The 17,224-nt window shown below is 40.0% G+C and overlaps 1 protein-coding gene across 2 annotated transcripts in view; it reads left to right on the top strand.

The window, feature by feature from the left end:
• Positions 1–17,224, top strand: part of TTC27 (tetratricopeptide repeat domain 27) — a 174,465-nt gene that overhangs the window by 118,427 nt on the left and 38,814 nt on the right. The window lies entirely within an intron of this gene.

The following is a 17,224-nucleotide window of genomic DNA, read 5'->3' as shown; positions in this document are numbered from 1 at the left end:
GAAATCAATAATGGAAGCAAAGCTCATATAAACAGGGTAACATCTAGAATGGATGATTGATCATTTAAGAAAAAGTCATATACATATATATATATATATATGCACAAATACTTTCAAATGTTTAAAAAAAATTTTAAGGTTTGAAAAAATAATACAGAAAGAGTCTGGATCTTTAAAATAAATGGCAAGACAAATCCACAGGAGAGGACCTAATTTTGAGGGGAAAGAAATTGACCTTACTTTGTGCTTAATGATACTCATTTGGTAAAATGATTTTATTCTCAGAAACAGTCCTTATTTTTTTAAACCATACTTCTTTATGACTGCTTTCCTGTTTCACTAAATGCGCACGTTACTGTCAACCATGGGTCCTGACAGACATGCACACCAACTTGGTAGAATTCTGGTTAATGTACTAATTTGTAATTAACTCTTAATGTTTACTGAGCACTTACTATGAGCCAGATAGCTTGCTAGGCATTTTGCCAGATTTTGAACTCAAGACAGTCTGACCCCAGAGCCTGTATGCTTTAAAAAAAAAAAAAAAAGTGGTAAAAAGCACATAACATAAAATTGCCCATCTTTACCATTTGTAAGTATACCGTTCCGTAGCGTTAAGTGCATTCTCACTGTCGTGCAGCTATCACTACCCGCCATCTCTAACACCTTTTTTTATCCTGCAAAAGTAAAACTGTACGCATTGAATGGCAGCTCCCTCTTCTCCCCTTTCTTTAGTCCCTGGCAACTATCCTACTTTCTCTCTCTATGAATTTGACTACTATAAGTACCTCAGATGAGTAGAGTCGTAACAGTATTTGTCTCTTTGTGACTAGCATATTCTGCCAGCATAATGTCGCATAATGTCGATGTTGTAGCGTGTGTCAGAATTTCCTTTCTTTTTATGGCTGAGTAATAGTCCATTGTTACGGGTATACCGCTGTTTGTTTCTCTGTCCGTGGTTGAACACCGGGTCGCTTCTGCCTCGCGGCTATCAAGAATAGTGCTGCTGTGAACAAGTGTGGGCAGAGATGGTCATGTTTGAACTGGGTAGACTTGGGGCATATCTGTTATACTGAGGAAAATTACCAGTACATTGTTGAGCCTATTGCTTGCTTTCTTCACTCTGAGTAATGAATATAGTGAGAACCTTCCAAATCAGCTGGCTGGTGAGAAATCTGGGGAAGAGATTGTTAGCAGAAATTAGATTGTCAGTGGAAATGAACAGGTGCATTCAGCAGCAAGGATGTTTAAAGTATACTTAGAGTTGGTTTTTATTGACAGTTTGCTCTAACTCAGTGGCTGTCAGGTGGGGCGGATTTTGCCCTGCAGGGGCTTTTGGCACTGGGGTGGGGGTGGGGGGGTTGGTGTGAAGGGGTCTCCTACTGCCATCTAGTGGGCTGCTGCTACACATCCCATAATGCACAGGATAACCCCCCACGATAAAGAATTGCCTGGCTTAAAATGTCAGCAGTGCCAAGATTGACAAACCCTGCACTATTTTATCACTTGGCTTTTTTTTTTTTTTTTTTTGGTCCCAGTAGAAAATAGAACTCAATATTGTGTTGTCATAATTTTACTTTTACTTTTAGGAAAATTGTATCCTATCCTTGTTTATCTTAGTACCCCTGCCTAAAATTTGCCTAACCACAGCTGCCCTAAGGAGTGAGAAAATAAACTCCCTCCCTTAGCCTCTGTAGTCTAAGTTAAATCAGTGCCATGTTTCTCATGAACATGGATTACTCTCTCAAGCACAAGGTCTCTTCCCAACGGACTGGCATTCACATTTTCCTTGTTTTCCTCCTGCCTCACCGGCTCCTCCTTCTCAGTCTTAGCGGGTTCCTAGGCTTAGTCCTTGGATCTTATCTCTGTCTACACTGGCTCCCTGGATTTCATCTGCTCCCATAGGTTTGATACCGTCTATATACCGACAACTCCCCATCGAGGGTTTCAGCCTCATTTTCTCCCCTGAACTCTAGACCCCTGTGTCTGACTACTCCCTCAGTCTCCCCATGCGTTACTCCAATTTAATATCTCCAGTGTCTAAGATACTGTTCTCCCCATCCTAAAGACTTTTGTCCCCGGGGTCATCCCCATCCCAAATTACTCTGACTGGTCTTCCTGCCTCTGTCTGTATTCCCATCTGCCTATTCTCAATGACCATCCAAGTGGATCCTTTCAGATATGGGTCACATGTGTCATTCCTCTTCTGTGTTCCCTAGTGATCACAGCCCAGATCCCTGAAAGACCGACAGGGCTTCTCTCAGCCTAGCTCTTCCCATTCCCCCCACCCCACTCACCCCACATTAGCCTCTTTGTTCTTCCCTGAATATTCTAGGCACATTCCTGCCTCAGGGTTTTAGTACTTGCTTTCCCTCTGCCCAGAATGTTCTTCCAGAAATCTGCATACCTCACTCCATTGTCTCATTTAAGTCATTGCTCAAAAGTCACTTGTTCAGAGAGGCCTTCCACGATCATTCTATGTAAAATCATAGCCCACTTTCCACCTCTACCTTATACCGCTTACTTTCTTTCCCTGCTTTTTCTCCAGAGCACTTAGCACCTTCTAATATTTTTACAGCTTACTTTGAAAAAAAGAATTCTATTTCTCCTTCTCTAGAATGTAAGTCCTATGAAGGCAAGAGTTTTTAATCTGTGTGGTTCGTTTATACTTTCCCAGTGCCTGTAATAGTGCCTAGCACATATTGGGATTCAATAAATATTTGTTGAGTGAGCAAATACATAATATCTTTAACCAGTTAGTCAATCATATATATATACTAATTGTTTGCGTGCACATAGCATCAAGTCAGAGGACGAAACAGTAGCAGCAGATCACCAGAGAGGCTGGTTTATACCCTCTGGTACAATCTAGTGAAGTGACCATAAGCAAACTAGCCAAGAGTACGAGGCATCAAAGAAACACCAAGTGAGTTATTTGTAAAGCAGTAGTTATGTAGAGGTCAAAGAGATAGTAGAGATAGGATGATAGATAGTGAAAATAGAATGTTGCATTTGGCTTCGAAGGATAGTACATGAATAGGCCAAGGGGAGGGCAGTGGTGAGGCATCCATGCAGGTGGACGGTATGAGCAAAGCCCTGGAAACAGAAGGAGAAGGGGTGTGTGTGTGCGGGCGCGCGCGTGCGTGCGCGCATGCGTGCTGGGGAAACGGAGGAGTAGTGAAAAGGCTGGTTTGGGAGTAAAAAGAAATAGGGCGGTTCCATTGGGAAACCTGGACTGGAGCCAGATTATAAAGGGTCTTAAATGTGAGGCTAAGCTCTTTGACTTTTTATTTGGCAGATAGGGAGCCACTGAAGGGCTGATTTGTGTTTGGCTTTGTTTTGAATCAAGGAATGTGGTCTGCATGGAGGTAATTTAGGCTTGGTGTCCTGGCCGCACTGTGGCCGTGTGAGATACTAGATGCAGACAGGTTTGGGGGGCCAGCACTAGTCTAGCGTGACGATTATCAGTGTGGCAGGGGCAAGAGGAAAACGGGATGGATATGAGGGAATCTGCAAGGGAGGACTTGACAGGGCTTGATGGTCTCTTATATAATTTGGAATTAATTACTTAGCAAGACAAAGAAATGACAGTTGCTCAAAGCAGCATCACAATACAAACAGATGTTATGTGGGGATATTTTGTAGCTTGTCATATGGATCCAATTGAGGCAGGCTGCGAGCCATGCCCAAATATGCAGGCATTTGATGCTACACTTGTATGGAACTACTACAAGATGCAAACTTGGACGCACAGACCTTAGAACCTGGGATCCAAGTTTGAACTGTCTTTGAAGAAGGAGCTCCTACATGCTGTCGTCTCCTTTAAGTCCCGGAATAGAAGGAAAGTAGAAGAATGGAATGTAATAGAAAAAGGAATTTGAAGAAACGTATTCTCTTCTTTCAGACATTTCCAAACAGTTAGGTTTAATAACAAAATTTAGGCAAAATGACAGTGATACTTGAATGGCTTTTGTGCATTGCAATGATTTTCTGAAACCACATTGGTATAAAAATAGGAGTGTTTGGTTTTATATCAGGGAGGGTCTGCAAAGCAAATGGGCTGTCTGCGGTGCATTTGTTAGAGAACCAGAAGATGCGTGTACCATTTCCATGTGTGCTTTAGAGATTGCCGGCTGTTATCCACTCATACCTGCCTGTCTCATTCTCCAAGCAACTTCTGAAATGATGAAAATTCATCCTTAGACTTGAGTTTGTGGGCTGTTGGAAGCTGAAGAAAGTGGGAGGAAGTGTTAGCCAAACCTCCCAAGCAGGATCTCACAGTCTCAGGACCAGAAGTAAAACAGAAATCCTTATGTCTACTTATTATTCCCATTGTCCCCTAACCTTATGTAAAAAGTAAAAACAAGGAAATTGCTCAGATATCAAACCAGCATGTGTAGCTCTGAAAAAGGAAAGTATCACTTCCTATTATTTTTTCTGCCTTCTCTCAGCACACACAGTATATTTCTTTTCTTTTGTCCCTACCCCCCTTTTATTTTCCTGAACTCTCTCCTCCTCATTGAACCGGTCACCCACCTTTGTAAGGTTATATGATATTACTGCAGTGTAATGGGCGGAAGGGCTATCGTTGAGAGGAGGTGGGCGGTCGCCACGGACTGACAGGGTCAGGGAAGGCCATGCTGGAGATGGGGCAGGAGTGTTAGTGCAGATGTGCCCCACACGGTGGAAGGTGAGTAGACATTCAGAGGGCGAACTGACTTCCCAGGGAGAAGAGCATGAAGAAAGCCATGGATTTGAGTGTTCATTAAACATAAATGGCTTATGTTTGTTCATTAAGCATAAATGGTTTATGCTTGTTATCCTGGTAACCCATCCCGTTTAGTGTTTGTCTCAAGATTTTTCATTTCTAAATGAAGTATTATTAATTGTTGCATAAAAAGCAGTTGCAGTGCGTTTTCACAGGCGTCCACTTTGTGCTTCCATCTTCTGCCATAGTCTCATCTAGTATTATATTTAGTGCCTGTGCAGTGGACAGAGCTCCCGCATACAGTGCTAAAATCTGAACAATGACCAGGAACAGCCTGTCTCTTTTTTTCCAACCCTTTCCTGACACAGCTTGCTAACATTACGCTTTCAAGGACAGCATGCAGGATGCTTGCTGTTACAGCCTGCTCTGCTTCAGGTCCTGGGTAGCGGTAGGAGAAATCCTGGGGCCAATGTCTTTATAAGCCCCCTGGTCTATATCAGACATTTGTGCCAAGCCGCAGCCCGCACAAGGCATGGCATTGCCTGACTACCAGTTGGCAGGATTAGTGAGAAGTGTGGGGAATCGTAGGCTAGCTGTATGGGGAGCAGAGCAGAGCAAGCCTACCATAAATAAAGCACATGGGGAACAGTCTGAATTCTCTTGCTACAGCGGTTTGCTCACTTATTGTATGGCCTAAATATACCACTATTTTTGTATTATGTTGCTTGGTAACTTTTTATAGTTTATAATAAACCCTTTGGCAGCGTTCATTTTCAAAAAGCAAACAAACCAAAAAAGTGTGTTTTTAGAGGACAGTAAGGAACTCAGTTCTCATTTGTCAAGATAGCTAATGAACTTGCACAAAATGTAATTGACATTTACCCTCCACCTCAGGGACCATGGCAGTATCACTGACTACGTGAAAACCAGAAGACCTAAGTCTGTTGAAGAAACATTAGCATTTATGTCAAAAGTTGTAGTTTTGTTTTTTTTTAAAGAAGTCATGTCCAAAGATGACGATTTAATATATGGCCATAGGAGATGCATTTTCATGTCATTCTGTGAGACTTGACTTTATCTAGAGCAAATGAAAATGAGCACAAATGGTTTACCAGATTGGTCCATACCATATTTTCTTGTACGTGTTTGAAAAGTTGAGATCATAGGTGTTAATGTGCTAGCTCGTTTAGCAGAACTAGTTCAGTACCAGTTGAATTTACCAGTTTAGTATCAGTGACATCAGATGCTTCAAATAGAAAAGTCGTTAATTCTGTTCTCATAATGGTTTAATTTCTTTCACCCAGTTGTGGATTCAAAATAACATTTTTGGAAATTCATTTTCTGAAAGGTAAAACATCTGACATTCTGAATGCTGCTGTAAATTTAATTAACAAGTTTAACATAGCAGATAAAAGTATTTCTTTTAGTGGTGATAGTAAGGTTATAAATTTTGGTGAAACATGGCAACATGGTAAAGAGAATGCTCTTTCTGGATTAAGAAAACCTGTGGAGTGTGAATGTACTTGAATTTGGCTGTAGTGGTGGACATAATGTGGACCAAACAGGCTTCTAATGGATATAAAAGCTGGCTGTTTTCATTTACAAATATTTTCATACACACTGTTAGGGTAATTGAATTATAAGATTCTTGTGACACGTCTGATGTTGAATTAAAAATTGTATCGTGTTGGGGCGCCTGGGTAGCGCAGTCGTTGGGCGTCTGCCTTCGGCTCAGGGCGTGATCCCGGCGTTCCGGGATCGAGTCCCACATCAGGCTCCTCGGCTGGGAGCCTGCTTCTTCCTCTCCCACTCCCCTGCTGTGTTCCCTCTCTCGCTGGCTGTCTCTCATAAATAAATAAAATCTTTAAAAAAAAAAAAATTGTATCGTGTGGCAGTGTATACTTTTCTGTTTCTGCCCATCATCAGGTGGACTTTAAAAATGTTTTTTTAACTCCTGTAAAAAGGAGTTTTGAAGAATTATTTTATAAATCAATTTAAGTGTCCTACAGGATATGAACTTTTTAAGAAGAAGTCTTTTGCATTTTGGCTGCATTGTGTTCAAAACCAATTGGAAATCTTTTATGTATTCAATTAACGGAGTTCCAAAAAACTTCAGCTTTTTAAAAAAGTTTTTAGCAGATTGTAATTATTGAAGGCAGCACTTTCAAATAGGGAGACATTGAAATTTTCCATAAGAAGGAATATTGAGAGCTCAAATGATAGACAGGATTTAATTTTGCAATATAAAATTATACTTTTGAATATCTTTCAGTATTAGTCTGCTAGGGCTGCCATAACAAATTACTACAGGCTGGGTGGTTTAAATGACAGATTTATTTTCTCACAATTCCAGAAGGTGACAGTACAAGATCAGGGTACCTTCAGGGTTGGTTTCTGGTGAGGTCTCTCTTCCTGGCTTTTGGGTGGCAGGACTTTTCCTCTGTGTGACTGTAGAAGGACACCAGTCCTATCAGATTAGGGCCCCACCCCTATGACCTCATTTAATCTTATTTCCTTAAAGGTCCTATCTCCAAGTATAGTCACAAGGGGGGGGTGAGTTTAAACATTTGAATTTTGGGGGTCTAATTCAGTATCATCCAATCCACTTGGGAGGAGTCTTTTCTTTGTAACCTTTTATTAAACAAATTTCAATTATATAAAATATGCGCAATAGCAGAGAGACTTACTATAATGAGCCCCTTCCCACATGCATCAACCAGCTTCAGTAATTACTAACTTATGGCTGATCTTATTTCATCAATATTTCCCTAACTCTGCCCCATATTATTCTGAAACAAATCCAGTGTATCAAATCATTTAATTTTTAAATGTTTGCATATATAACTCTGAAGAAATGACTTTGAAAAATGACCATAATGGGGCACCTGGGTGGTTCAGTCAGTTAAGTCCCTGCCTTCAGCTGAGGTCATGATTTCAGGGTCCTGATCAAGACCCACATTGGGCTCCCTGCTCAGTGGGGAGCCTGCTTCTCCCTCTCACTCTGCCACTCCCCTCTTCTCGTGCTCTCCCTCCCCCCCCCAAATAAGTAAGTAAATAAATAAATAATCTTTTTTTTTTAAAAAGTAACCATAATACTATTGTACTTAAACCATCAATAATAATTTGTAGGAAACTTTTTTTTTTTAAGAGAGGGAGCAGGGAGGGGCAGAGGGGGAGAGAGAGAGAGAATACCAAGCAGACTCCACGCCCAGCATGGAGCCTGATGCCAGACTTGATCCCACAATCCTGAGATCATGACCTGAGCTGAAATCAAAAGAGTTGGACACAACCAACTGAGCCACCCAGGTGCCCCTGCAGGAAACTTTTATTGAGCTTCTGATTTTAATTGAATAAATTTATATTCTGTACTGGAATTAGGCCTATAGTTTAGCAGTCTCTAGATTTGGTGAAACTTAGAATCATAAATAGAGACAACTTATTTGTGTCTTATTAAAAATATTTGTTCAGAGCACCTGGGTGGCTCAGTTGGTTAAGCGTCTGACTCTTGATCTCAGCTCAGGTCTTGATCTCAGGGTCCTACTTAAAAAAAAAAATTGAAGAAAGGCACTCTAAATGGAGGCCAAAAGACAGTTCCTAAGAGAAATACTTAAAAGTTTCAGTATTAACAAGATTAGTATTAAGAATATCCTCTGTTTAGCAGTAGTTGCTCTGAGTTTACCAGTTATCTCAGTGCATTGAAATTTTTTTCCAGCTTTATTGAAACATAATTGACATATTACATGATGTAAATTGAAGGTATACAACATGATTGATACTTGTATATATTGCAAAATGCTCATCACTGTAGCATTAGTTAAATACTCTGTCACCCTACATAATTACGTGTGTGTGTGTGTGTGTGTGTGTGTGTTGATAATATTTAAAACCTACTCTCTTGGCAACTTTCAAGTATATGATACAGTCTTGTTAACTATAATCACCATACTAGAATGCTAGGAACCCAGAACTTATTCATCTTATAATAACTGAAAGCTTGTCCCCTTGGACCAGTGTCTCCCCATTTCCCCTACCCTCCTAGCCCCTGGCAACCACCATTCTGTTTCTAGAGTTCAGCTTTTTTAGATTCCACATACAAGTGAGAACATATAGTATTTGTCTTTCTCTGTCTGACTGACTTCATGTAGCACTCAGAGTGCATCCATGTTATCACAAAAGGCAGGATTTCCTTCTCTTTTATGGCTGGATGACATTTGTGTGTGTGTATGCATGCATGTGTGTTTGTCCACATTTTCTTTATCCATTAGTCTATTCACAAGCAATGAGATTGTTTATGTACCTTGGCTATTGTGAATAATGCTGCAGTGAACACAAGGGTGCAGATACCTCTTTAATCCCTCAGATAGATACCCCAGAGTCGAATTTGCTGGGTCATATAATAGTTCTATTTTTAATTTTTCCTCGCTGTATTTATAAAGAATATTTTCTCAACTAAAATCATTATGACCTACAGATAAGAGTGAGTCAAAGTTTTGGCAATTTTAATTGTATTAATAATAAATATGATAATTAACAATAAAGAACAACATTGGAGTAGACAGGTAATTTTATGAGAAAATTGTAAGTACTAAGATCATATCCAGAAAAGGAATTAATCAGAAAAACAGCAATGACATGGTATTAGATTAGGTATGATTAAGGAAATGATTAAAGTTTATAAATATCCACTGATAAAATTTAAGTAATTTTAATTCTGTAATATATTACAAGAAATGTACAAATGCTGTAAATGTATAGCTTGATTAATGTTCCTTTTGTTATATTTAAATGTTCAGATAATCAGTGTTTAAATATTTTTACTTTAATATGTTTTTATTTCTCAATTTTGAATAGAACAGTTTCATTGGTCCCCTGATATAGTAAAACCAATTTGTTGCTCAACAATTTGTTGGTCAATAAATAAGGAATTTTTTTAGATATGTAACTTTAATTATTTTTTTGATGCTCTGTTTCACTTTCAAAAATGTTGTGTGGCTGCCTAACTTAGCATTATCGAGAACCTACCATGTACAGACACGGATGTGGGAATGAATTCGGCTGTGTCATCCTATCTGTGGAGAGTGGAGAGTTTCCGCCAGGGAGTGATATGGGTAGAACTAGTCCGGGAAGGGACCTATATACAAACCCTTCTTCAGGATTGTCCAACCCTGTAGATATGGAAGTCTGTTGTGGTTTTGAATAAAAGAGGGATACGACAACAGTGGTATTATAGGAAGTTTAAATAAGGAATGAATGTTATCGATGAGCGGGCCGTGGCTTTAGCAGCGAGGGTGGAAGGATAGAACAGGTTGAAGCCTCATTACAAAGGAAAATCTTCTGGGACTTACTCATTTGGATGGGCAGGATAGAGGGAGAGCTTGGAATCTGAGAGGATGCCAGTTTTCTCAATTGTCTGATGAAAAAGGAAGATGTCTCTGTTGATAAAATATAGAGAATTCAAAAGAAGGGAAAATATCTTTTACAGGAAGAGGTGATGTGATTTTGGATATTGGGTACGAAGGCATGTCGCTGTATCTAGGCAGAGACGGCTGATCGTCCATTGGACATAAGAGCCCGAGCCCAGTAGGAAGGCCAGAATTAAGCTTGCAGATTTGGGGCTTTTTTGTGGAAGAAAGATGAAGCCATGCAAGTGAGTGAATTCTTTACAGAAAATCTTGGAAGACAACACTGAGCAAAATCCTGACCTTTGAGCAGCAGTTGGAGGAAGGCAGAAGAAATAGCACTGGTGAAAAAAGCTTCAAAGAAAATACACCAGAGTCTTGGTGAGAGGGGTAGGGATTCATGGAAACTAAAGGAACAACAGGTGTTAGTGAGTAATGTCACAGGTAGTGATGATGTCCAGAGAGGGCCAAGAAGAGGTCACTGGATTTGGAGCTCACTAATGACCTTCAGAACCAGCTTCAGGGGGTTTAGAGTGGGTGGCACGTGAGGAAAAGGATAAAACACGTATAGACTGTTCATATTGGGCGCATGTCAAAGAGATGAGAGTCAAATGTCATGTACAAGGGGCAGGAGAGGCAGGTAAATCTGGCAAGATAACCAGAGACCTTTATGCAGTTGAGAGCAGTGGATAAAGGAGAAAGTGAATCCAGTGGATGGCGGAGAGATTGAATGTTGTATAACTAGGAAAGATCATTTGAGGGAAGAGTGAAATGAGGAGAAGAGATGAAGGTGTTAGCTTTGGGAAAGGAATAATATTTCTAATGAGACTGGAAAGAAGATGAGAGCATTACTATTATAATGGCAGTTTCTATTTATTAAGCATCTTCTATGGTCTAAGCTAGAATGTAAGCGTAAACCATTTTGAGGTATTGAGGGGGATACGGAAGAATTGTGTTAAGACATGGCCTTTTGACCTCCTGTGGTTTCTGTGGGCTAAATGAGGAGAGGAGGCAGAAATAACTTTGTATGTGGTCAGGGAGTAGCGTAAATAGACAGCATGCTTTGGATGCCTAGTGATGGCAGTGTGAATGAGGATATGAACGGTCAGTACAGGCCTGATGCTGATGTTCTGAACTAGGAAGAATGGTTGGGATTTGGATGGGAAACATAAGTTGGGAAAACATGTTTCAGGAGAGGAAACTAGCAGATGAAAAACCAACCAGGTAGCCAACAAAGATTTCTTGATAACTGTTGTTTTTCACTGTTTATTTTTTATTCAGTTATAATAATAATAATAATAATAATAACAATAATAGCAGTTAACATCGAGTATTTACTAGGTACCAGGTACTAGCCTAAGCATTTTGCATATATTTTTAAACCTCAGCACAATCCTTGAGGTACTTACTGTTTTTACCCTCATTTTACAGATAAGGAAACAGAAGGTTAAGTAATTTGCACCAGTTCCCACAGTTTATGGTGGGTGGAGCTGGGATTTGAACCTGGACTTTCTGGTTCCAGAGTGCTTACTCTTAACCTCTTCCTTTTTTGCCTCTGGAGGACATTGTCTTATGTTAGGCAGTAGTGGTGAATTTGGTTGAGGTCTAGTTAGAAGTTATATGGGGCGTGTGGGTGTCTCAGTAAGTTTAGCTTCCAACTCTTGGTTTTGGCTCAGGGCATGGTCTCAGGGTTGTGAGATGGAGCCCCTCATTGGGCCCCATGCTCAGCACAGAATCTGCTTGAGATTCTCCCTCTGCCCCTCCCTCTATTCACGTTCTGTCTCTTTCTCTTTTTCTCTTTCTCTCTCTCTCTCAAATTAAATAAATAAGATCTTTTTAAAAAAAAGTTATGGAAAGCTTTGAACACAAAAATGTCACATTTGAATTTTTTTCTTCCTTTAATGAAGAACCACTGGGGTTTTCATCAGAGCAAAGAGAAGTTACAACTTCGGTGTTTTGGAATAATCAAGCACATAACAGCGAGTGTCTCTGCAGGACCGGGGAATTTTAGAGGATCTGAGGCAGCCTTTCCCAGCCCATTCTATACAGAAGACCACACTTCTGTGACACAGTACTCAGAATTGTTAATTATCTTGGGAACTTGTGCTCATCCTTGATCTGTAGTAGTTAATTTTCAACATCATCGTAGTTTTTGAAAGAAGAAAGTGGTTTTTATTGGAAAGGGAGTTAAAGAGTTTCTGTTGTGAACTGGTATTAGCCGTGGTGGAAAGACTCGAGGAGTTGGAGCTTACATTCCGATGGAGAAGACAGAATGAACATATGTGAATAATATGTAGAGAAAAAAGAGATTCTTTCCTTTTTGTTCTTCCTTTCTCATACTGGTAAGCAATAAAAAATGAAACTCTTAAAGTCTCACTTGCATGACTGCCAGGAAACACGAGCACTGCCGTTGACATCTGGGCTGTAGCTGGGACTCTAGGGTGGTGGTGGGGGGACAGAAGCCTTGCCGCCCCTAACCTGATTCCAAATCCTAGCAGCTGCAAGGAACATAATGTAGGTCAGTCACCTCGTCTGTCTTTCTTTCTTTCTCTTTCTTTCTTTCTTTCTTTCTTTCTTTCTTTCTTTCTTTCTCTCTCTCTTCTTTCTTTCTTTCTTTCTTTTTTTAAAGATTTTATTTATTTGACAGAGAGACAATCAGCGAGAGAGGGAACACAAACAGGGGGAGTGGGAGAGGAAGAAGCAGGCTCACAGCTGAGGAGCCTGATGTGGGGCTAGATCCCAGGACTCCGGGATCACGCCCTGAGCCGAAGGCAGACGCTTAACGAATGAGCCACCCAGGCGCCCCTCACCTCGTCTTTCTGAGCTTCAATTTCCTTACTTGTAAAGTGGAGGTTATAATACCTGTCTCAGCGTGCTGCTGGGGACATTAGAGCCAATGTATGCACAGTGTCTAGATGTTTCCAGGCCCACAGTAAGTTCTCAGTCACAGATGGTACATTGTGGGCTTTATCTCTCCTCCCTATTGCCATGTTGTAATAATAGTGGAAGGAAATTGTCATTGCCCCGTTATCTGTAGCCTAGAAATAGGGCGATACATCCAGCAGGAGAGTCTCTCTCACATGCATAAGACATGTGAACGCCTGTACTACCTCATGTTTTGTATTCTCTGGAAAGAGTGGGCAAATGTAAGAACCAGTGGTAACCGAGTCAAGGAAAGGAATAAGAGGGCATTAAACAATTAATAACCTGTCTAGTAAAAGAGAAAAAGTCTGTGTAAAGTTTAGTTGATCCTGTAGTTTAAACAAGACACTGAAATAGAGGAAACTTCCTTTAGAGAGAGAGAGAGGCTGGCAGCTGAGGACTTGTGTTTCCTTAGGAAGGAGAACTGCATATTTGGTAAATGAGAAATTTGGTCATGAAAGAATTTTAAAAGAATATGAGCCCCCAAGCATCAGTTCAGGAAAAGCTGTTACCAAAGAACATTGGTATCGCTCTTGGATTTGTCTTGGGTCATTTCCTGTTTAAGGAAACCACATTCAACAACTTATCTGCATTTGGGGTCATGGGAATGAGTCAGGGATGTGAGAAGAGGGGATGGAGAGTGCAACACGGCCTTTAGGATTCATTCTAATGTGTTGAACATTATATGTGATATCAGAACAGTTCAAACAGAGATCACATTTCAGAGGAAAATTAGCAAAAGTGTGAAGCTGCCTGTCATTCCTTCTGCAGAAACTTCAAGGAGGAAGGAAATTTGAGTAGTAGTAGAAATCATTTAAGAAAGAAAATTGTAATATATAAGCAAATGATACCTATTGCAGATGTGCTTTAAGACTCTTGTAAAAATTAACTTTTTAATTGTAAAAATAATCCATGCCCATTGCCTAGTTGTGCATAGTGTATGTTAGCCTTTAGCAAGCTGTTTAAATTTTTTTAATGGTTTAATTTCTCTTTTAATTATTGAGGTTAATACATGTTGTGCTTTCTATCTTCATCACACCTTATGCACAACAGGAACCAGGAACCGGTAACTGTTGTGTGGCTTTAGGCAAATTACTTCCTTTCTATGCCTTGCTTTTCCTCTCCGCCTCTTTCGGAATTGATTTCTAAGGCTTCTAATTGAATTGATTCCCCATCCTAGCTCCTCAAACCTGCTGCTTCTCCTGTTTGTATCATCAGGGTACTTACTTTGCCACTAGATGGCACTAATGTACCTTTGAACCCAGTCACCTCTGGGTTTTCAGAATCTTGGGTGTGAAGAAGCCTTGGAATTTTTGCTTAATCAAATCCCCATTTGACAATTGAGTGACTGAGACTCAGAGGTTAAGTTACTCAGAGCCTCTTGAATCCCACTCACCCATCTTCCCCTCTATTCCACTGTTTCTCTATGGGGCTTTGTGAGGGGAATCAGAGAGAAACCTCATTCTCAACCATTCTTGTTCTTTGTTAATTATTTTAAAAATAATTTAAAACCATTCTTTAAGTGCATATGTCATCACATTCAAAATGAGTAGTTGGCCTGCTTTTGTGTTTCGGTATTGGCTCCCTCAGAGAAAAAAGCTAGACTGTCAGCTTCTAAAGATCATTGCTCTGCCTATACTTAGCCTGTCTTCACAGTTTGCACTGGAATGAGCCCTACAGATATCTCAACCAGAGCCTCTCTGTCAGAGGATAATCTTTCTCCATTCTTGCCCAGTCCCTTTGATAAGAGGTTTGCCTTTCAGCTGTTCGCTCCAACTAAACATGGTCATCCATTCTTGTGCTTCATCTCTGTCCACTTGCCTAACTGGGAGAGCTTTGCAGGGGTAGATAGACTCCAGTTCTTAAAAAATTGATCTCCTGGGTTTTCCCAGCCCATGTTGACTGTGTTCTTTTATTCCTCTCTGCTGTATTGGTGACAAGGATGGTATTGCCATAGATCTTGGCTTTATGTGGGCAGAATGGTACAGTGGGAGGCATTGTGGCCATGTGGAGAAGACATGGGCTCTACAATCCCATTGATGGGGTCAGGTCTCTCCTCTATCACTGACTTACTCTGTGACCTCTCATCATCTCTCTAATGAGGGTGATATTTACTACCTTGTCAGGCCCTTGTGAAGAAGAAATGAGGTAATGTATGGAAAGCTCCTGGTATCCGTTCTTGGCACCCATAGTACATGCTCGTTAAGTGCTAATATTCTAATAGCTGTTGTGTAGAGAGGAATAGGAGGGACTATAGCATGTGAAAGGTAGGAGCCTAAGGGAGAGGTGCTTGATTTTTTTTTAAAGGTTATATTTTTAAGTAATCTCTATACCCATCGTGGGGCTCAAAGTCACAACCCCAAGATCAAGAGTCACATGCTGCACAGACTGAGCCAGCCACGTGTCCTGAGGAGCTAGATCTTTCCTGAAGAAAGAAGGGAGGGATGCAAGGTATGCAGGGGTCTTTGTCAATGTTTTGAAGAAACAGTGCAGAACTGTGCTGCCAATATGGTGGTCACTAACCAGTGTGGCAGTTGAACACACTTGAAACGTGGCTGAAGTCAAAACTGAGATGTGCCATCAATGCAGGATACATAACAGATTTCAAAGACTTGGTGTGAAAACAATAAGTATAAAATATTTCAATAATTCTGTATATTGATAACATGTTGAAATGAGACTATTTCAATTTATAGAGTTAAATAAAATGTCACTAAAATTAATTTCACCTGTTCCTTTTTACTTTTTAAATGTGGCTTCTAGAAAATGTGATGAGGCTAACAGTGTATCCCCACGTGATTGCGCTGGACTGGAAGGCAGAGGTCTTTGGTACTCAGGCATATACGATTTTAATTTGGGGAATCATCTGAGAAGTTTTTTTGAGGCTTTTGATTTTTTTCTCTTATGATGTTCTGTTCTTAAGAGCATGACCTGAATCCAGACGCCAGTCACTGTTGTTAGTAATAGTTTAAGTAATAGTCTAAAATGAAAAAGGTGAAAGAGGCACCAAATAATTCTCCTTAGTCCTCCAAATTCTGAGGACCTCAACAGAAAAGCAAGGTACGAATGCATGATTTATGGTTTAGTGGGTCAGCTACAAGCAATTAGAAGATCTTAGAGTTTGTTTTTTAAAAAGCCATTTCTTGATTTCAAAGACTAGGGTGTATGCAAAAGTCATCTCCTATGTAATTATATCTTATCAACAGATGGAAATCTACTAGCAGTTAATGATCCTAGAATTTCCCTTCAGATGCAAATTATTAAAACAAGACAAATGACCAAGAGTAAAAAAAAAAAAAAAAGAGAGAGAGAGAGAACCATAATGCTATATATCAAATTAAGTCATCTACCTGATTTTCATTAAATTTATTTTGGTTTTAAGACACTGGGTACAAAACATTGACTCGTTTCAAAATCTTAAAGGTAAATAGTAATCTCATCACCAGCTTGTCTTAGAGCTATGAGTAATTGCTAAATTTTGACATTTGTAACCTTTGTCTTTACAGGTGGATTGAAAAATAAAGCTGTTTATTTACATCTTGGATTTACACTTGCTTTCTCTTTTTTTTAATAACACATGTGAAATAGTTTTGTGTGAAGTTTGTTTGCAGAAATCAAGCACGACACATGCATTTTGAGAACTTTGAGGGCAGTTCTCATTGTTCTTGCTTTAGTCCCAGAGTGAGGGATCCCTCCTTCCAAGTAAACTTGTGACCACAATTCATTGGACATAAGATGCCATCAGTTGTAACAGGCACATTATTTTAAGTGCCCCCTTGTATAAAAAATAAAATGCCTCCAATAAACTCTGACAAGCCATCAGATCTATTTCAGAGATGTTAAATGGTGACAAAAAGGTGTACCTTGTGTCTGATGAAATATAACACACAGATGTTGAAGCTTGCACCTTAGTTAGACGTTAGAGAGCTTGTTTTATATGTTGTTTATAAGTTAGCATCAGACTTTAGGCCAGCTCAGAATGCATCATCAGTGAGCGGGGTTTGGTCTCTCAATTCTGTAAATAATTGACAGAAGGAAGGTGTAAGGAGGTCACGTTTCAGTTGCTGGTAGTCCCTTGATGCAAAAAAGTGAACTTCTAACTCTGCTTCAACCTGATATCTCTAGTGTCTCCCCTCCTCCCCAAACACACACCCACCCCTTTTCAGCCAGTACCTATCCCTCTAACAAAATCTGT

The sequence above is a fragment of the Ursus americanus genome, chromosome 7 (assembly GCF_024610735.1).
Source record: "Ursus americanus isolate L20-20 chromosome 7, mUrsAme1.1.p, whole genome shotgun sequence".
Lineage (NCBI taxonomy): Eukaryota > Metazoa > Chordata > Mammalia > Carnivora > Ursidae > Ursus > Ursus americanus.
The sequence above is the reverse complement of the archived record's forward strand: the minus strand, read 5'-3'. Positions and strand labels throughout refer to the sequence as shown.